Raw genomic sequence first — 18,372 nt, 5'->3', positions numbered from 1 at the left:
CAGATGGCCCTGGCCGGCTGCTCCACGGCCTGGCCGCGGAGCGGAGCCAGCCGTTGAGGATTCTGGGTGGGAGGACCGGATCACCTCCCCCCCCCCCGTCGAGGATTCCGCGCGGAGCGACAGAGCAAAGGTGAGTTTCGTACATCCCTAGTTTTGATCAGGATTTACAAGAGGATGCGAATAAATGCTTAGCACAGCAGCATCCCAGTCCTAAATAGCGGCTTCAGCTGCTATCTCCTTGAAATGTCAGTACAACATTCTAGCTTATGATATTCCTCCGCCGTATGATATTACGCCCCCGTCACAGTCCAAGACCATAAAACACTGAACAAAGGTTAAGTGGGAAAAGACATACTCCAATATTATTTTACGAGGCAGAGCTGGAAAGAGCGAAAAGCCTCTTGCACAATAAGCTCATGACAAAACTGAAGTTACTGCTCAGGTATCTTTGAGAAGACAGGCTGTCACAGGAACATGCAAGGCTGCCTTGTACCCGCTCAGACTATCTGTCCATCAAGCAGGGCAGTGGCTTTCTAGGGTGCCTCCCACAACCAGTCACCTGCCCCTCCATGTGTTGGAGTCACATCATGCCCACTGGTGATCATGAGTCCCAGCAGCACTTTCCCATCACCGGCTCCGTTTTTAACTGGAGGTGCCAGAGACTGAACCTGGGGCTTTTGGCATGCAAAGGGCAGAGTCTCCTGTTACCCTCCAAAGGATGGAACATGGAGATCCTCCCCCCGCAAACTGGTGACCTCCAGATGTGTTGGGCTACAACCAGTGGAGGCTGGTGGCTCCGATGTTGGTGGGGCAGCGAATCCGCTCCGGGTTTCAGTCAGAACTAGTCAGAACTGTAAAGGAGCTATTCAGGGTGCTTCCTTAATGACATACTTCACTGGCTATACTCACTAGTTCAAAAAGCACCCAGTCAATTTCCCCCAAATACAAAACAGGAAAAAAGAGGCATTTTTGGCACTATGCGCGAATGCTCCAGTAACCTAGTGAAAAGTCAGGGGCTGGTGATTCACGCCAAAGACCAGTTCAGTCACACACAGGCTGTCAAAGACATTTTGGAAAACGCTGATCTGGAACATTCAGAGGTTGGGATGACTCAACAGAATCACTCAGCTGCAACCATTTAAAAATGTTTGTCCGTGCAGGTCAAAATGACAGCTACGCCTATAACAAAGGCGTTTACATACAAATGGCTGGACTGTCCATGATTCTCTAAAAAGTGGGCTGAGCTAAAGCGGCTGGCAATGGCCCTTAAGCAGGGGTGAAGAACATCAAGCCTGGGGGCCAAATCCGGCCTGCTGAGCATCCCCCAGATGGCCATGCTCCCTTCTCCTGATCCCAACCACTTTCCCCCGACCACCAATCATTTGGTGGTTTCCTGGCTTTTGTGTCAGAAATACCAGCATATTTGAGCTTCAAGCTCTTACTGGTAGTAACTAAGCCTTAGGAGAGGCATTTCAACCTTTTAGAATGGGGAAAAACCAGGGCAAAAGCTGGGAAACGACCAAATGATCAGTGATCAGGGGAAAGTGGGTGTGGCCAGGAAAAAGGGGGCGTGGGCAACTTGGAAACCCCAAAAGGACAGATTGAGACCCCAGGAGAGATGGATTTGGCCAAGAGGAAGAGCTCTTGGAATCCAAAGGGCTGAAGAGTGGTAGGTGTTTTAACAATAAACAAACCATGTAAAGAAACAACAAATACTTGCAACTCCCCAAGGCTGTTTTTTTCCCCTTCACCCAGACTTATTCTTCAGGCTCCACTCCTTTTTTTCCTGGCCAGATTCAAACTACAAACCTGTTTCCATCAGCGAGACTGGGGGGTCTGCTTATGCCTTACCAAAAAAGGCAGATCAAAAAGGAGGGCAGAAGAGGGCACAGATTTGCATATGCTAATTTATATGGGTAGACGCAATTTTAGAAATAATGATTATAATTTAAATTGGAATAAATACTTCTCCCCATAGTGGGGAAGACCTATTTGGGAAGACCGGGTAACCTGTTCACCTGCTCAGTCTGTTGCCCATGTGCTAATTGTGGATGGGAAACTTCAAGGCCCTGAACTGCTCTCCCTCCTTAAGGCTCTTTGATTTCAAGCAAGACTTGGACTGTGCACCTCTTCAAATAGAGGACCGACCTCTGTCAGCTCTCCAAAATAGAGGACTGTCCTCTGTAAAAGAGGACACATGGACACCCTAAGTTGAGACACACAGGTGTGACATAAACACTGATGGCCTTGGGGTAATCACCAGTCAACAAAAATAATTCAGCAGTCAATATAGCTATTGAGCTACACAAAAGGCTGCGAGAAAGAGAGAAAGCATGAAAAAGGCATTTGGGAAAAACCAGAGTGTATTTATAACAGTATACCAAAATACTCATGCTGACCCAGCTTAGTGGAATGCTGTTCCCTAACTTCAGCCATATCCAAACTAGTAATGATCAATTCAATTAGGGTTTGGGTCCAGTAAACCAAGGTATTTCATCATCATCATCAATTTGGAAAGAGCTTTATTAATTCTGGGCCCAATTGAGACCGTACCACATTTCCAGTGAAGTGATCAGGAATCTAAACTGGGCACGATCACCATGATCACTTTCTCCCAATTATCCTATAAGACCCAGTGCCTATTATCCCCCAACACCCTTTACCTGGCTGCTGCGGCAATGGGGAAATTGACTACTGCTACATCTGCTTTAGGCGTGATGAAGAGAGGAACGAAAGGAGAGAGGTCCTTCTCCCTCTTTGGCTTTTAGAATGCTGCTATGGAAGCATGTTTGACACTAGGAGTTCTAGGAAATATAATTTTCCCAGGGCACCTGAAGCCTATCAGGTGCCCTGGGAAAACTAGTATTTCCCAGTGCTCCAGAGATATTGCTACAGTAGAGTACCAACCACCAAGGAGGGAGAGTAAGAGAAGACACCTCTCTCCCTCTTTTCCATTGCTGTTGTTGCTGCCACAGTCAGTAAATCAGTAGGCAAGAGAGGAAGTCGATTCAGTTTCCAATCCAAGTCAGAAAAGAACTGTTCAGAAGAAGATGGCCCAGTACAGCATGCTGATGCGTTCTGCAAGCTTTCCCAATTCCCATACCTGAACCAGGTAATTATTTAGATCAGCAACATCACTAACCAAAACCCTACAGTACAAGGCAGGTTCCCTCACCCACCCAAGTAATTCAGTAGATGACCAGCCCCTCTAGATTTCCGTTGCTCTGCTGCAGCTCCTCACATGTCCAGTGCTTTATGCCCCATCACCATTATTCTCTCATGGGTGTGTTGGAAGCTGCTGCTATCATCATCACAGTGAATAGCTAACACCACAGGTCTCTCATCATTAATCCTGTGTTAGTGTCACAATCTTCTCACTATCCTTCTGGGTCTCTTTTGTTCTGCTTCACAATCGCCCTGTGGCAGCTCTGAGACATCCACTGTATTTTAATAATGAAGCACATTCAGAAAAGCCGCCAGCATCTCTGCAAGTGGAAATATTTGAGTTCTTCATCTAAAAAAAAAAAAGAACAAAACCACAAAACACGTTACCAAGAAATCCTTACCTCTCCCACTGTAAACCCTTTGCTCGCCAAGTGGGAAAGAACATAATGAATAGGTAAGATAAAGACATATAGAAATTGCAGACCAAAGGTACCTGCTAACATTTTCAAGAATTGCTATGCTGTTCAGGTGCTCAGGGTTTTTTTGTTTGTTTTTAAGTTGCTTTGTAAACCTGCTACGGAGAAGAACAAGGGAAGGTCTCTGCTCTGTGTTAGGCCTCATCTAGATTGTTCTGCTCTCTCTGGTGCACCCACCAACAGGGCCATCTCCTCATTGTGATGGAGGCAGAACCGGCCCTTCCATTGGGTAGAGTGAGGCAATTGCTTCAGGCAGCAGATGCTGCGGGCAAGCAGTGGGTACCCCTGGGCTGTTCCTCCTGAACTATCCAGCTGTTTCCCTTTGTTTGAGGACAGAGTTGTGAATGCCTCACAACCTGTCCTAGGCAAACTAATCTGCTGCCTCAGGTGTGGTGGAGGGTGCTATCCCATGGCCTAGACTGAAATAAGATTCAAATGCAATTCTAGCTGGCTTCTGGATGTGGCATGTAGTATCATAGAATAGTAGGGTTGGAAGGAGCCTATTAAGACCGTTGACTCTAACCCCCTGCTCAATGCAGGACTCCAAGTCAGAGCATCTCTGACAGGTGGCTGTCCAGCCTCGTCTTGAATGTCTCCAGTGTGGGAGAGCCCACCACCTCCCTAGGCCATGGGTTCCATTGTCGTATTGCTCTACCAGTCAGGAAGTTTTCCTGATGACCAGCCGGAATCTGGCTTCCTGTAACTTGAGCCCATTATTCTGTGTCCTGCACTCTGGGATGGTCAAAAAGAGATCCTGACCTTCCTCTCTGGGACAACCTTTCAAGTAATGGAACAGCGCTATCCTATCTCCCCTCAGTCTTCTCTTCTCAAGGTTAAACATGCCCCATTCTTTCAGTCTCTCTTCATAGGGCTTTGTTTCCAGTCCCCTGATCATCTTTGTTGCCCTCCTCTGAACCCTCTCCAGTTTGTCTGCATCCTTCTTAAAGTGTGGTGCCCAGAACTGGACACAGTACTCCAGATGAGGCCTAACCAGTGCTGAGTAGAGGGGAACTAGTACTTCCCGGGATTTGGAAGCTATGCTTCTATTAATGCAGCCCAAAAGAGCATTTGCCTTTTTTAGAGGACTGTAGAGGACTGCCATCTTGTCTTTCATCTCAGGCTGCAAAATGTCTTGGGCCTGCCCTGGATAGAGGCTTTGGAACAGACACAAGTCAAAGCCTTAGCAAAATTTCCCAGGCTGTACTACATCTTGCCTTTTTTCCTGAAACCTCTGGCATGCTAATGGAGTGGTGACATCACTATCACAGGGATGTATGAGAATTTTGTTTTTGCTTTCAAAACATGCAAGCATGACCTCTTCAAAGCCCTGAATGCGATTGCAAGAACGTGTCCACTGAAAGTGCTCACAAATCATGTGCTCAAGATGTGCTCACATTTGATTTGTGCAACTTCCCAGATTGATTTTGCACAAAGTCCTAATTTGCACAAATTTCCCCTGCCGACCGAATTAGCTCCACTTTAGTCTATGGAGGAAAGTTGCACAAATTAGGAAATCTGTGGAAATGTGCACAAAGTTCACATTCAATCGCTGCTCGATTTGCGCAATTTCCCCATTTGCACAGAGTGGGCAGTGATCACGGATGCGAACAGGAATCAGAAATGAGATGAGCTGCAAGACAATGTGCAGAGAATTCTAGCGATTTCAAACACTGCTCGTTCGCCCATCCCTCCACTATCACTTTGGTGTGGCAGAGGCGTAGTACGACCCTGACCACGGAACAAACTACCACGGCTGAGCCAGGAGGAGCAGTCTGGAGTGAATCAGGAGCCCAGAATCACGGGTCAGGACCAAAAAGCAACCAGAATCAGGCAGCAAGACCAGAAACACATCACACGTAGACTTTGTTGGTGGGCACCATGGCAGCGGGAAGCCCTTCCTGTTCAGGAGGAGCCAGTGGACAGCATGGGAGGGCGGAATCAGCCCAGAGGCAGATGGTCCTTTATGGAGAGGCTGCAGTGCTGTGGTTCAGCACATCGGGCAGTGATCAGCAATTCTTTGACACAGACCTCTGCCACATTCTTAGATGATTTTTGCAATGAACTTAAAACTGTTCTATTTATATCTATTGTGAGCCCGCTTCAACAGCAGTAATTGCAGAAAAGAGGTGTATAAATAAACATGGCTTGTCATGAATTGGGCACCTGTGTGATGAAGCAGGGAACCCTCTGTTCACATCTGTATGAGGGAGGAGGGAGGGCATTGCACTCGTTCACACCAGTTCAAGGACAGCACATAACGTATGAAATGGGGACCAGGAAAAGGAACCTAGGAGAGAGCAGTGGTGTAGTGAAGTCAGGGTCCACAGGGTTGAAGCGCTGGGACATTTTGATTAGCAGGGAGAATGACATCACCCCCCACCCCCCAGACTACCCTGCAATCCTCACGGTAGCTAGGGGGGAATGAATTTTCCCAGCAACAGCATATTGTTCCTTGTTGTAATGGAAAGCAATTTGGGGATGGCTTGGTCTTGAATGAGCAATTAAATCTCATCTGCTCCTAGCAGATGAAAAGTCTTAGAACTGCTTTGTTGCTATGGATCAACACAGCAGCCTGCAATATTGGACTCTCCTTGAGGGCATGGCTGTGGGGACTGTCACGATGAGCCCAAACAGCAACATTTACCACTACACCACTGGGAGAGAGCTGTGAAGATGAAAAATCGATACTTTGCAGATAGGATCAGGCTTGATCTTGCTGTCTGGGGCCACTAGGGGCAAGGAAAATGCCCAGCCCACAGCTGAGTGGCAGGGGAGTCTGGTGGCTCTGATGTCAGCAGGATAGTGAATCCATTCTGGGTTTCAGTCAGAATGAGTCAGAACTCTAAAGGAGCTCTCCACACCTTGGATAGCTCCTTTAGAGTTCTGACTGAAACTCGGAGTGGATTCACTGCCCCCCAGTAGAGCCACCAGCCTCAGCTGCTGAGTGGTGCTCCTGAGAGAACCCATTTACTTTCCTCCATGTGAATGGACGATTGGCAATGAGCAAGGCTGTCTGATTTTTGGAAACAGGAGAGACATCGTTATGATCAAAGGACATCAAACAGGCAGTAGGCAAAAACAATGAATGTGGAGTATGGAACTCTGGTGGAGCAGACGGCCCAGGGCCACTTTCCTATTAGTAATCCCTCAAAACATCTCGTCCTCTGCAAACGAAAATTAAAAGAATAATTTCAAATGGGGCCATCTGGACCACTCCACCCATCAATTATGCAGATGTGCCAGGCTAAGCACATTATAGATTCAGAAAAGTCTGTGTGTGTGTGTGTGTGTGTGTTAGACATGTCCTCATTGATGGCTGAGCACAGGCAGGATCAATCCTTCATGGCTGGCATATCAAGCATGAGGTGGCAGCCAGCGTCTGGGAGATGTCCCTGCCATCGCTTCTACTGTTCCAAAAAAGATGGTTCTGCTCTTGTCAAAGGAAGAAATGGCTACTGGTGCCAGGCAACCAGCAATGTTCTTTATTCCTCCCCCAGATCTGATTGGCTCCCCCAGGGACATGTTCCAGCTGCACATATCGGTAATGCACTGTTTAGAATCCTGATGGTCTTCCTCCCACCCAGGGATCAATCCTGACATGCAGGCACCCATCATGACAGTCCTCACAGCTACAATCCCAAGGAGAGTCCGCAAATGCTGGCAGCCGTGTTGATCCACGTCAACAACCCAGTTCTAGCAGTTCTCATCTCCACCTGGAGCATGTCTTTTGTCAAGCAAACAATTCTTAATTGTCCCTTCAAGACCGAGCCGCCCGAAAATACTTTGCATCTCAACACGGAAGGCTCACAACAGGATGTTGTCACTGGGAAAATCCACTGCTCCCCAGCTAAGTTCAGAGAGAACAATGAAGTCTGGGCCAGGGCAGATGACATAATGTTCCCTGATGATCCAACAGTTCCACCGTTTCGATCCTGTGAGGCCTGGCTCCGCTACAACGCTGAAGGAGACTGTCGCTTGTAATGGCCAAGAGTGGCAAAGGGGGTAAGGCCGAACAGTGGAGGATGGTGGGAGAAGCACCTTGGAGAGCTCCCTTAGAGTTCTGACTGGTTCGGGCTGAAACCCGGAGCGGATACACCACCCCGCTGACGTTGGAGCCACCAGCCTCTGCTGGGCCAAAATATCCCCAAATGTCAGCGTATTTTAGCTTCAAGTTCTTCGTGCCAGTTAACTCTTAGGAGAGGCATTGAAATCTCTTAGAATGGGGGATAAACTATGCAAAAGCCAAGAAACCACCAAATGATCGTCAGCCAGGGGAACGGCGACTGGACCAGGAGAAGGCGGCGTGGCCATCTGAGGAACCCAGAAGGGCCCAGCCCTGCCTGCGAGTTTTGGCACCTGTTCCTTATTTCAATGAACGGTTCCATATTCAGTATCAAAATGCAGCATTCATTTTCAAGTTAATTTAATACATCACAAGGATCTTATATTCTAATACAGCATTTTATTTACTTTCCTATTGATTTTGTACATTTATTTCTCACCATGGAACTCAAGGCACTCGGACATAGAGTTCCCAGGCACAGTCTCCCATCCAGCCCCTGACTAGATCTGGCCCTGCTTAGCTTCAGCAAAGTGGCTGTTCCACGTGCCTCCAGCCCTAGTAACTTGTAGGCACAGATGCCATTTTCTGACAATCACAATGTGTTTCTTATTTTGGGACTCTTCAGGTGGCACCCCTACTTACTGGAGATGCCAAGGACTGAACCTGGTACCTCCTGCATGCAAAACATGAGCCCTACCACTGAGTCCACTGACATTTCCTGCACATTTCATTTGAAATGAACAGGAACTGGGCAAAAGCATGGCTGATGGTGCTCTAAGGGCCTTTTCAGGTGGAAAGGCAGGATATAGAAAGCCAGTGTGGTGCAGTGGTTAGAGTGTTGGACTGAGGCTCAGGAGGCTTGGGTTCAAGTCCCCATTTGGCCATGAAGCTCACTGGGTGACTTTGGGCCAATCACTGATGCTCAGCCTCACCTACCTCACAGGGCTTTTGTGAAGATAAAATGGCAAAGAGGAGGATTATGTATGGCACCTTAGCCTCTTTGGAGGAAAAGGCAGGATATAAATGAAATAAATAAGTAAAACAAATACATTGCTACATCTCTCTCCCACTTTATCAGCTGAAATGGTGCACCAAATCTGCCACTCATAGGTCACCTGGTATTTCCCCTCCCTCCCTCCCTCCCTATTCATCTTGTCTCCTCTTCTTTCTTTCCATTCTCCCTGCTCCAACTCCTTTTTCTTTTTCTTTTGGTTAATTCAGGCCTTCCTGCTTATTTGAGTATTTCTTTGTCATGCATATGGAGGCTGGAGCCATGGTTGAATGTGCAAAAAGTTTTAAAAACAAACAAACTGTAGTCTTTAATTGGGAGGAACTTTGACAGAGGATTTGAAATTGGGGAGAAGAGTGGTGGAAGCCTGGAGAGTGAAATGACAGGAAAAAAATGATGAGTTGTTTAAAACTTCATTTTAGTAGAGGACAAATATGTACAAAGTAGCTCTTTGCTCCAATCAAAGGGTAGGGAAGGCTCATTTTCGACCAACTGTGATAATTTGCTTGTAAAAATCTTATGGCTAAGACAAACACTGGTTGAACAACGTTTTCCCATACAGTTTTATGAGCAGGGCTCCCCTTTCAGTGTCACTGTATTACAGAGAATGGACCAGCCGTGGTCAGAAATAGAAGCTCTGTGTCATTCTATCCTACCCCAATGCAGTGCCGCACTTTATGCCACAAATGGCAAGCACTCGTTTCTGTATTCTCACCCCGATAACATGCAGCTCCAGGTTCAAAGTGAATGAAGGAAGCGGGCTTAAATGATTACTTTTCAGTGAGGATTAGAAACGCTGCCATGACAACGGAAGAGACCTCACCAGGATGTGGAGCAGACTTCAAAAACACCATGCCTGGCACTCAGATTACGTTTTTCAGGAGAGCAACATCAGAGTACACACAGAGACACGCGCGCGCACACACAACCATCCCCTCACTCCACCAAACACCTCACTGCTTTTTCCACACTGGGGGAAGAGCCCTTGGGGTTCAGACAGACTCGTCTTGGTCCCATTCGGATCTCTTTATAGAATTCCGTTGAGAACGTAGGTCCTGTGCTAGAATTCCATGGAAAATGTTCTGAGCTACAGAAGGCAGGTCTTCTTTGCAGGGGAGCTACCTACGAAGCTACCTGGGAAACCTCTATCTCTGTAGAGGTGCTTCTATAAGGCTTTGCTAATTTTTCTAGGGCAGAGGAGCAGAACCTTTGTTGCTGTTGAGGGCCGTATTTCCTTCAGGATAATTTGTCAGGAGCAGGGCCTAAGCCAAGAGTGGGTGGGGGGAGAGCCAAAAGTGGGTCCAGCCACTCCTTCTCCCTCCCTCCCTCCCTCCCTCCCTCCCTCCCTCCCTCCCTCTATTCTTCCTCATTCAGTGGGCAGCAGGGGAAGGGACAGCATGCTCTTGCCAGAGGTGTGAACTAGTTGCCTGCAGAGGGCTTTTGAAATCAGACTGAGGACTCAAGGATCACAAGTTGCCCATCCCTGTGAATCTAGAACATCCCACGGAGCTGTCCTTCCTTATTACATTTTATAGGATGTTTCATTTCACCTAGCCTCCTCCCTCCTGCCATTCCTCATAGCGATGCTGTTGTTTTCCCTCTGACTTCAAACCCAAATGTTCGCCCACATTAAATAATCATAATGATGACAGTGCAGAAAATGTGGATATTTTTGCAAATATAGGAAGGAAGCGGTCTTCTACCAGGTAAGCCCAGTATTGTCTAGCCTGACTGGTAGCAGCTCTCTGAGTTCTTTTCTGTCGCCTGCTACCTGATCTCTTTGAGATGCCAAGGACTGAACCTGGGACTGTCTACATGCAGAACATGTGGCGTTCCATGCAGCAATGATCCTATGGTGCTTGGCTTCCCCCCACTGCCATCTCTCCGCCCTCGTATTCCATGATAGCTCTGAGTGTGACCTTTGGGCCCCTGAGCACAGCAGAGCTGGAGCAACAACAGTCATGGGCAGGGAGATAATGGAATGTATGTCCAGACAGGGCCACATATACTTTGGATAATCTGTCTGTCCATCCATCAGTAGGGATGGATGGACTCCTTTGCACCTGGCTTTGTTGGGCGCTCGCCGAGCCACTGCCATCGCCCGCCCCTGCTCACGGCACCACACAAGCTTCGTCATGGCCCACCAAGCACCTGACAAAGCTGCAGGGCTGCCCGTCCCTCTAGCGAGCCGGCACTGTGCGCAACAAAGGCGGCCTGGGCCCTTCTGGGTAGGTAATGTTGCGTGATCGGCGGCCATAAAGGGCCCATTTATGCAACATTACAAGCGTGATTCATGGCTGCCAATTATGCAATGTTACCTACCCAGAATTGTCCAAGCAGCCATCGTTCTGCACAATGGCAACTTGCTAGGGGGATGGGGCAGCTGCTGGGTGCTTGCCAAGCCACGGGGCACTCGCCAAGTGGGCCCACAAGCACCCTGTGGTTTGGCGAGTGGGGACCAGGAGGGTGGGGAGGGGGAGTCCATCGGACTCCACCCCCAATGGACTCTCATGACATCTCTGTCCACCAGTGTGATAGTGCCAAGACCATGAAACACAGGGACATCAGCAAAACCTGAGATTGTGAAGTTCTCAGAATTCCATCTCAAAGCTCGTTCTGACTTGAGTCTGGATCAGATTGCGGACATTGTTTCGCTTTTCAAGTGAAAACCCGTGCGTATTTTTCCAAATGTATGCATCAGCTGTGCAGATCTTTGAAATGTACGCATTCTTCTCCCATTGATTAACGCGTAGCTGTATGCATTTCCCAGAAGGACGGAAGCTGTCAAAAGCATTCCTTTTGGTCTGCGAATCACATTGCAAACTTGGAAATGTATGAACTTCAACTGCAGATTGCATCTGAGTCTGTGTTCAGTCTGGAAGGTGTGAACTGGGTAAATCCTGATAAAAAACAACCTGAAATGAATTTCTCATACATCCCTAGTGAAATGTATACACCTGAAACTTGACAGGGGACGGTGTCCATAGGGCACGGATACCCTGTCCTCCACCACTGAAAATCTTTTTCAGCCACCTCTCTGGCTTCTGAGAGTTCAGTTTGCATTGCCCAGGCACTTTTAAGCATACCTTCACCCCTATAAGGACTAGAAACCTGCTTTTTAAAAAAATGAAAGCTGAGATTTTCAGGAAGGTGAATTCCATTTGCAGTGGTGCATTCAGAGTGTCTTTTGTGGAACAGGCAGAAAACTCCACACCCTACTTTGTGCCTTTACATAGCTTGTACAGGAAAGCCATGACTTGACAGGCTACTCTAGAAGATTTTCTCTCTCATCAATTAATAACAAAGCCCTATCTGACTGTTTACATAATCCAGTATGCATTAAACATGATTGATTCTGGTATTATCATGCACCTGCTAGCTGATGGAACAGCTGGACCACTGTCATTTTGACCTAACATTCTCCTGTTGGAAAACATTTACCATCCAAAAATGGTGATGTTCACTCCCTGGTGGAAGAAGCTCATGTCATACAGCCAGGGATGGCCAGCCAGAGTCCAGTGGCCTTTGAAACCAGGCCTATAAAGCAATTTTATCAGGTCCCCCTCAGCAACCCTACCAAATTTTAATCAGTGTGGTAAAAAGATTGTCCTTCGTTAATTCATAGGGAAAAGGAAATGGTTTCCCCAAAGTAGTGGGACCAGGGACAATCCATCTCTCTTGGGATTTTATAGATAATGCTCCAACCACGTCCAATATGATCCCTCTTCTCAACATGAGATTCACAGGTGTGGACGCTGCAACCATGTGGATGAAACTGATCTTGCGAGGCTTTCACACCAAAAAGATGCCCTCCCTGCAGGGCGGTGATGGAATGGGAAGGACCCACAAATGGACTGGCCCACATGGCCTATTCAGACATATCAGGGCTGGAGGCTCAGAGGCACATAACCCCAAATACATGATCAGTCTCTGTCATCCTGCCATGGTTGTTCTGTAGCAGGTCTTTGGGACATGTCTTGGAATTACAAAATATATATTAACAAGTGGGAACTGCAGCATGGAGAGCAACATTCAGTGATCCAGCCAGCCCTGACTTCCTAGAGGAGACTCCATCCCATTCCCCTCCTCAATTTTCCATTCCCCATCCCACCAGAATTCTTTGGCCACTAAGCATGCTTAGTCTTCATGGGACTGAGTTTTTTTTGGGGGGTGTTGCTTCCTTCGTTTTTTTTTTAAGAATGTTTTGAATTTCTGCAAGCCTTGGGGTTTCCCCAAGCATGCTGATATCTCCTTCTTCTCTTTAAGTGGCCCCATTTTGGCTACAATCCTGTCGGCACACACCAGCTGAGATTGCTATTAGTGGGAGCAAGCCTGCCATTCTTCATGGTCACTCATCTCCCGTCAGTTCTGCTGCTTGATATTCTAAAAAATCAGTCATGTCAGGCAGTCACAACTCTCTTTCCTTGGCTGAGCCAACGACTGCCCATAACAACAAGACAGACTGGGAAAACCACGAGCAAGGAGGCAGGGTTATTTCCCACTGCATTTCTGTCTTTCACCTCAATTTTTCCCACTTGGCTACTCAGGAACATGAGTGCCATTTATTGCAACATCCCCCATAGCAAAAGAGGAATGCCTAAGAAGGTTGGCTGCCACTTTTCTGTGGCTGGAGCTCATGGGCATGTTTGAAAGGAGAAACCACATGGGGTAGACCAGGGGCGCTGAACCTCTTTCAGCCTGCGGACCACATTTGATTTCGGAGAAGCTCTTGGGCACCACATTGCAGTGGCGGGTGGAGCTAAAGGCAAAAGGGGTGGGGCCATCAATACCAGCCTATTTTAGCTTAATGATCCTACTGCATTATTTAAGCCTTAGGAGAGGCATCTCAACGTTTTAGATTGGAGGGGAAAATGCAAAAGAGCTGGGAAAGCGCCTAATGATTAGTGGTTGGGGAAAGGGGTGTGTAGCCATCTGGCCAGTGGAGGCTGTGGCTCTGATGTCAGTGGGGCAGTGAATCCACTCCAGGTTTCAGTCAGAACCAGTCAGAACTCTACAAAGCTGTCCAAGGTGCTCCCGGGGTGGGTGGGAGTGGGTGGCAACTTCATGCAGTCTGATGCCTGTGGATTGGCCAAGTCTGGTACAAATGCCGGCAACCCGGCCTTCTGCCCTTGCCTTGCCCACCTGGGGATGATTGGAGTCATAGTCCAACATTTCTGGAGGGCATGGGGATGGGGAAAGCTGCTATATTTCATATGCCAGCTCAGCTGCCAGTTCCTGCCACTCACCTCAGCGGCCTTGGACTGAAGAGCGCATGCCAACAGCCACCCACAGCAACAGCTACGGTTGGTTATTGCCAGCCATTTTGACTGCCCATTGTATAGTTTTTGCTTTGAGTTTGGTATCTGGGATTTGTTGAATATATGGGGTATTTTACACTGGGTAGTCCTATTCACCAAGCCCCTACTGCACCAGGCTCTGCCCCCTGAGCCCAACAGCACCCACCCCTTTACCTGGCTCTGCCCCCTGACCTGCCAAAAGCTTCGGCCCAGGTCCATTTGTGGACTCATTCTTGGTTCCACTCAGGCACTGGGTATTTTTTTAAAATTACAAGTTGGCAACCTTACCCACAGTCCCACCCTGTGCCTAGCAGGCCATCACATGGAGGTGGACCTGAGGTTATCAGCTTCATGCTCAGACATGCTGTGTTCACCACTCACTTTTATATAACAGGAGTGTAATGGGAGAAGCTGATTTTGGGACTGCAAATTTGACATTCTTTGGGCGCCTACATGGAACTTCTTCTCTCCTGAAAATAGAGAACAGGCCAGAACACATTCTGGAATATCTTTCATTCTAGCACATGTTTGTTTTGTTTTTGTATGAGGATTTGGACCTACTTTGCAGAGGACAGTTCTCTGTCCTCTGCACAGGCAGAGTCCTCTATCTGAAGTGTCCTCTTTGAAGAGGTGTCCAGTCCAAGTCAGCTTTGAAGACGAAGAACCATAAGGAGGGAGAGCAGGCTGGGGCCTTCCTTGAAGTCTCCATCAAGAGTTAGCACCTGGACAGCAGACTGAGCAGACACACAGGACAACTGTCATAGACCCTCATTCCCATTATGGTGAGATCTATTGTATTTTATAGCTATTGAAATAGTTACGAATTGTAGCTATTATTTCTACATTTGCACCTATACATATAAATCTGCATATGCAAAAGTGATGCAAATTGGTGTCCCCTTCTGTCCTCTTTTTGCATGATGCATTTCCTCCTATTTGGCAATGCGTAAGTGGCCAACCTAACGAGGGCAAAAAAAACACAACCAACCAAAAATTGGAAGGTATCTACACCTATAATGGGGGTGTTGAACTTTTTTCAGACTGCGGGCTGCATTCAATCTCAGAGCAGCCACATTCCAGTGGTGGAGGAACTGAAGGCATGGGGGGGGGGGGATATACCAAAAATACCAGCATACTTTAGCTTAATTCTCTTACTGCCAGGAACTCAGCCTTAGAAGAGAAAATGGGAAAGAAGGGGAGGATGGGAGGATGGGAAAGGGGGAACAAGCCACATAAAAGCAGTAAAACCACCAAACAATCGGCAATCAGGTGGGGCCAGGGGCCTGATTCTTTCCCAGCCTTACTCAGAGATGCCAGGGATCGAACCTGGGACCTCCCGCCTGCAAAGCAGGTGCTCCATCACTGAGCCCTGGCGCTTCTCATTAAGGGGAGGTTCGAGGTAATGGAGGTATGGATTTGCTCTCACAAACAGACCCTTTGAACTGTTGAAGAACAAATCCCAAACCGGGGAATGGAATCAATGCCACTTGGCGCATCCTATGACAGCCAGGCTACAGATGACGAAGGGCATCAAGCAACCAATCGCAGGTAGTCAGAACGGCTTTAAACAAAGGGAACAATAGACATACAGAATTATCAGCTTGCCAATGGTTAAATGGTGAACTGCCCATTACAAAAAACAAACAAAAAAACCCCTTCTGAATAATAGACAAAGTGGAAGAAATCTTGACTGGCATAGCAGCTTCCCTCCAGCTGGAAAATAAGCTGTATTGTGCGCAGCAAATTATTTGTTTAATTCTAGAACTGACATACTAGGAGGATCATAATGAGCATGAAGTCAATCAAAAAGCATAACCCAGCATTCTCCATTCCCATTTGGAAATAGCTTGAAAATCAATTTTCTCTTCGGATGAGCCCTCAGACCTAAGCTACTGTTCATTCATTCTCTCTCACTCTCTCTTCTGATTTAGGAGGTGAGCCTCAGAACTCAGGTTTTGCTAAAGAACGGCAATCATCTATTTGCTTATGACAAGTAATGCTGAAGGAATCTTTCTTGACCCATTTGCATCTTAGAAGGATATACAAATGTTTCCTTTTATGCTGCATAATGTGTACTGAACTTCATTTCATGCCTGCTAATCTCACTTGAACAGCAACGGGAAAACACAAAAAATAGAGCTTCTTCTGCCCTGGTCAATCCCATGCAAGGTAACTTGCAAGAGGAACAACAGCAGACCCAAATGTGTCTAGAGCAGGGGAATGCATCTGAATGCATCTAGAGTTGGGGAATGCACCTTCCCCAACGTGGTGCCCTCCATGTGTATTGGACTTCAATTCCCATCAGTCCCAGCTAGCATGGCCAATGGTCAGAAATTCCAGAAGTTGTAGTCCAAAACATCTGGAGGGCACCAAGTTGTGGAAAGCTCATTACTAGAGCAAGAAGACATTGTTAGCTGAGGGATAAGAGAGAAGGTGGGCAGGAAGGGCAGGAAGTAGGAACTACCTAACCCTTCCTCTATGCTCCTCACCCCTTGAGTTTATGTCCTCCATGGATGAAAATTCCATATCCATCACATGTGAATGCCACAACATCAAAGGAAGAAACGACAAAAATACCTGAGGTCCCAGAAGGTGTTGGCACTTGGCAGCCTTCTTCATAGCTCTGTTCACCACCAGCAGATTCTTGAAAGACCCATCTTCCCAAACTCCCCTTTTGACCTCCAAGTACAGCATTTCCAGCACCAATTCCCTTTGGGTCTGGTTCACACGCCTCCACGTTCAGCACTTGATGACAAGTGGGGGCGTGCACATGCCAACAAGCCATGGGAGACCTAATGCCACAGATCGTCACAATCACCTTTGGGTTGCCTCCCACACGAATGCTCTCATGTCAGTTCACATATTCAGCTGGGAGTCATCAGCGTGCCGAGTCATTGAGGTGTGAGCAATCAAGTGATTTGCGTGCATGTGTGAACCAACCATTAGTCACATTTGGCTGCTACCATGTAGCTCAAAATCCCGCAAGGAAATGCAGGGAGTAGGTGCAGATTCTCCAGCCCAACAATGAATGCTGAACTACAGTAGAACAATACCGAAATAGTTGGCCAAGAGAAGGATAATAGGTTGCACTTCCAGGAATGAGCTCTTAGCTAAACAACCTCCAATAATTATAATTAAGGAAAGCAGCTGAGCCATCGGAAGGAGAAATCATCACACAGCTCAGTCAGAAACACAGAAAGGAACAGCGCAATCCTATGCATGTCAACTCAGAAGTAACTCCCACTGAATTAAATGGGGCTTATTCCCAGGCAAGGGGTATAAGACCGCAGCCAAAGTCTACCATAGCAAGAACAAGCTGGAAGCTCTACGAGTCAAGGACATTCTTTTATAAGCTGCCCAGAAAGTATATGTTCATGGGCAGCCATATGAAAATGGAAAATAAAATGAAAATAAAATAAAGAAAAACTGTTTGAGATTAACTAGCTTCCATGTATAGGTTTCTCCATGCCACAATTCAAAATTAGTTCTTATGTTTGGCTGATTAACATTTTGTACAGGATACTGAAGACTGGAAAAGGTGAAGAAAAGGCAATAGGATCCAATGGTTGAGTACCATCATGGTTAGGAAAGTCTAACGCAAGGGGAGGCAAGCTGATGCCCTCCAGATGTTTTGGACTACAACTCCTCTAATACCTGACCATTGGCCTTGATGTCTGGGGCTGATGGGAGCTGTAATCTTAAAGGGCCTTCTCAGTGGTGACCCCTCATCTCTAGATCAGCTACCGTGTGTGTGGGGATCATTACGCCCCTTCTTGGCAGGACTTCAGAAAAGCTCTGAAGACCCACCTATTTTCACCGGCCTTCCCGTAATGTTTGGGCTGCTGATTTTATTGGTAAGTTCTGTTTTTATTGATTTTTATTGATCATCTATCATGGATTTGTACTGAACATGTCCTTATTGATTTTTATTGCATCCACTTTGTGTGGTTTTTATCTTGTACAAGAGCCAATGCGGTGAAGTGGTTAGAGTGCTGCGCGAGGACTGGACAAGGACCGGGGAGACCCAGGTTCTAGTCCCCACTCGGCCATGAAACTCACTGGGTGACTTTGGGCCAGCCACTGACTCTCAGTCTAACCTGCCTCACAGGGCTGTTGTGAGGATAAAATGGAGAGGAGGAGGATCGTATACATACCCTGCCAAGAGGAAAACAGAGATATAAATGTAACAAATATCAATGTACACCGATTTGAGAGGGCTCCACCCATAAAGGTTGGCCTAAAAATAGCTTTAAATGAATAAATAAAATTAAACATCTGAAGGGTACCAGGTTGCCTACCGCTCGTCTAAAGCATCTGGGGCTTTTTAGTGTGGAAAAAAGAACAACTGTGGCGGGATGTGAT

At 47.2% G+C, this 18,372-nt stretch overlaps 1 protein-coding gene across 1 annotated transcript in view; it reads right to left on the bottom strand.

Annotated features, from left to right (window-relative positions):
• GNAO1 (G protein subunit alpha o1) overlaps positions 1-18,372 on the bottom strand; it is a 249,033-nt gene that overhangs the window by 108,118 nt on the left and 122,543 nt on the right. The gene's annotated exons all lie outside the window — the stretch shown is intronic.

The sequence above is a fragment of the Heloderma suspectum genome, chromosome 8 (assembly GCF_057233095.1).
Source record: "Heloderma suspectum isolate Gila_16-S chromosome 8, 16-S_ref, whole genome shotgun sequence".
In the NCBI taxonomy this organism is placed as follows: Eukaryota; Metazoa; Chordata; class Lepidosauria; order Squamata; family Helodermatidae; genus Heloderma; species Heloderma suspectum.
This window is presented reverse-complemented; position numbering and strand designations above follow the sequence as displayed.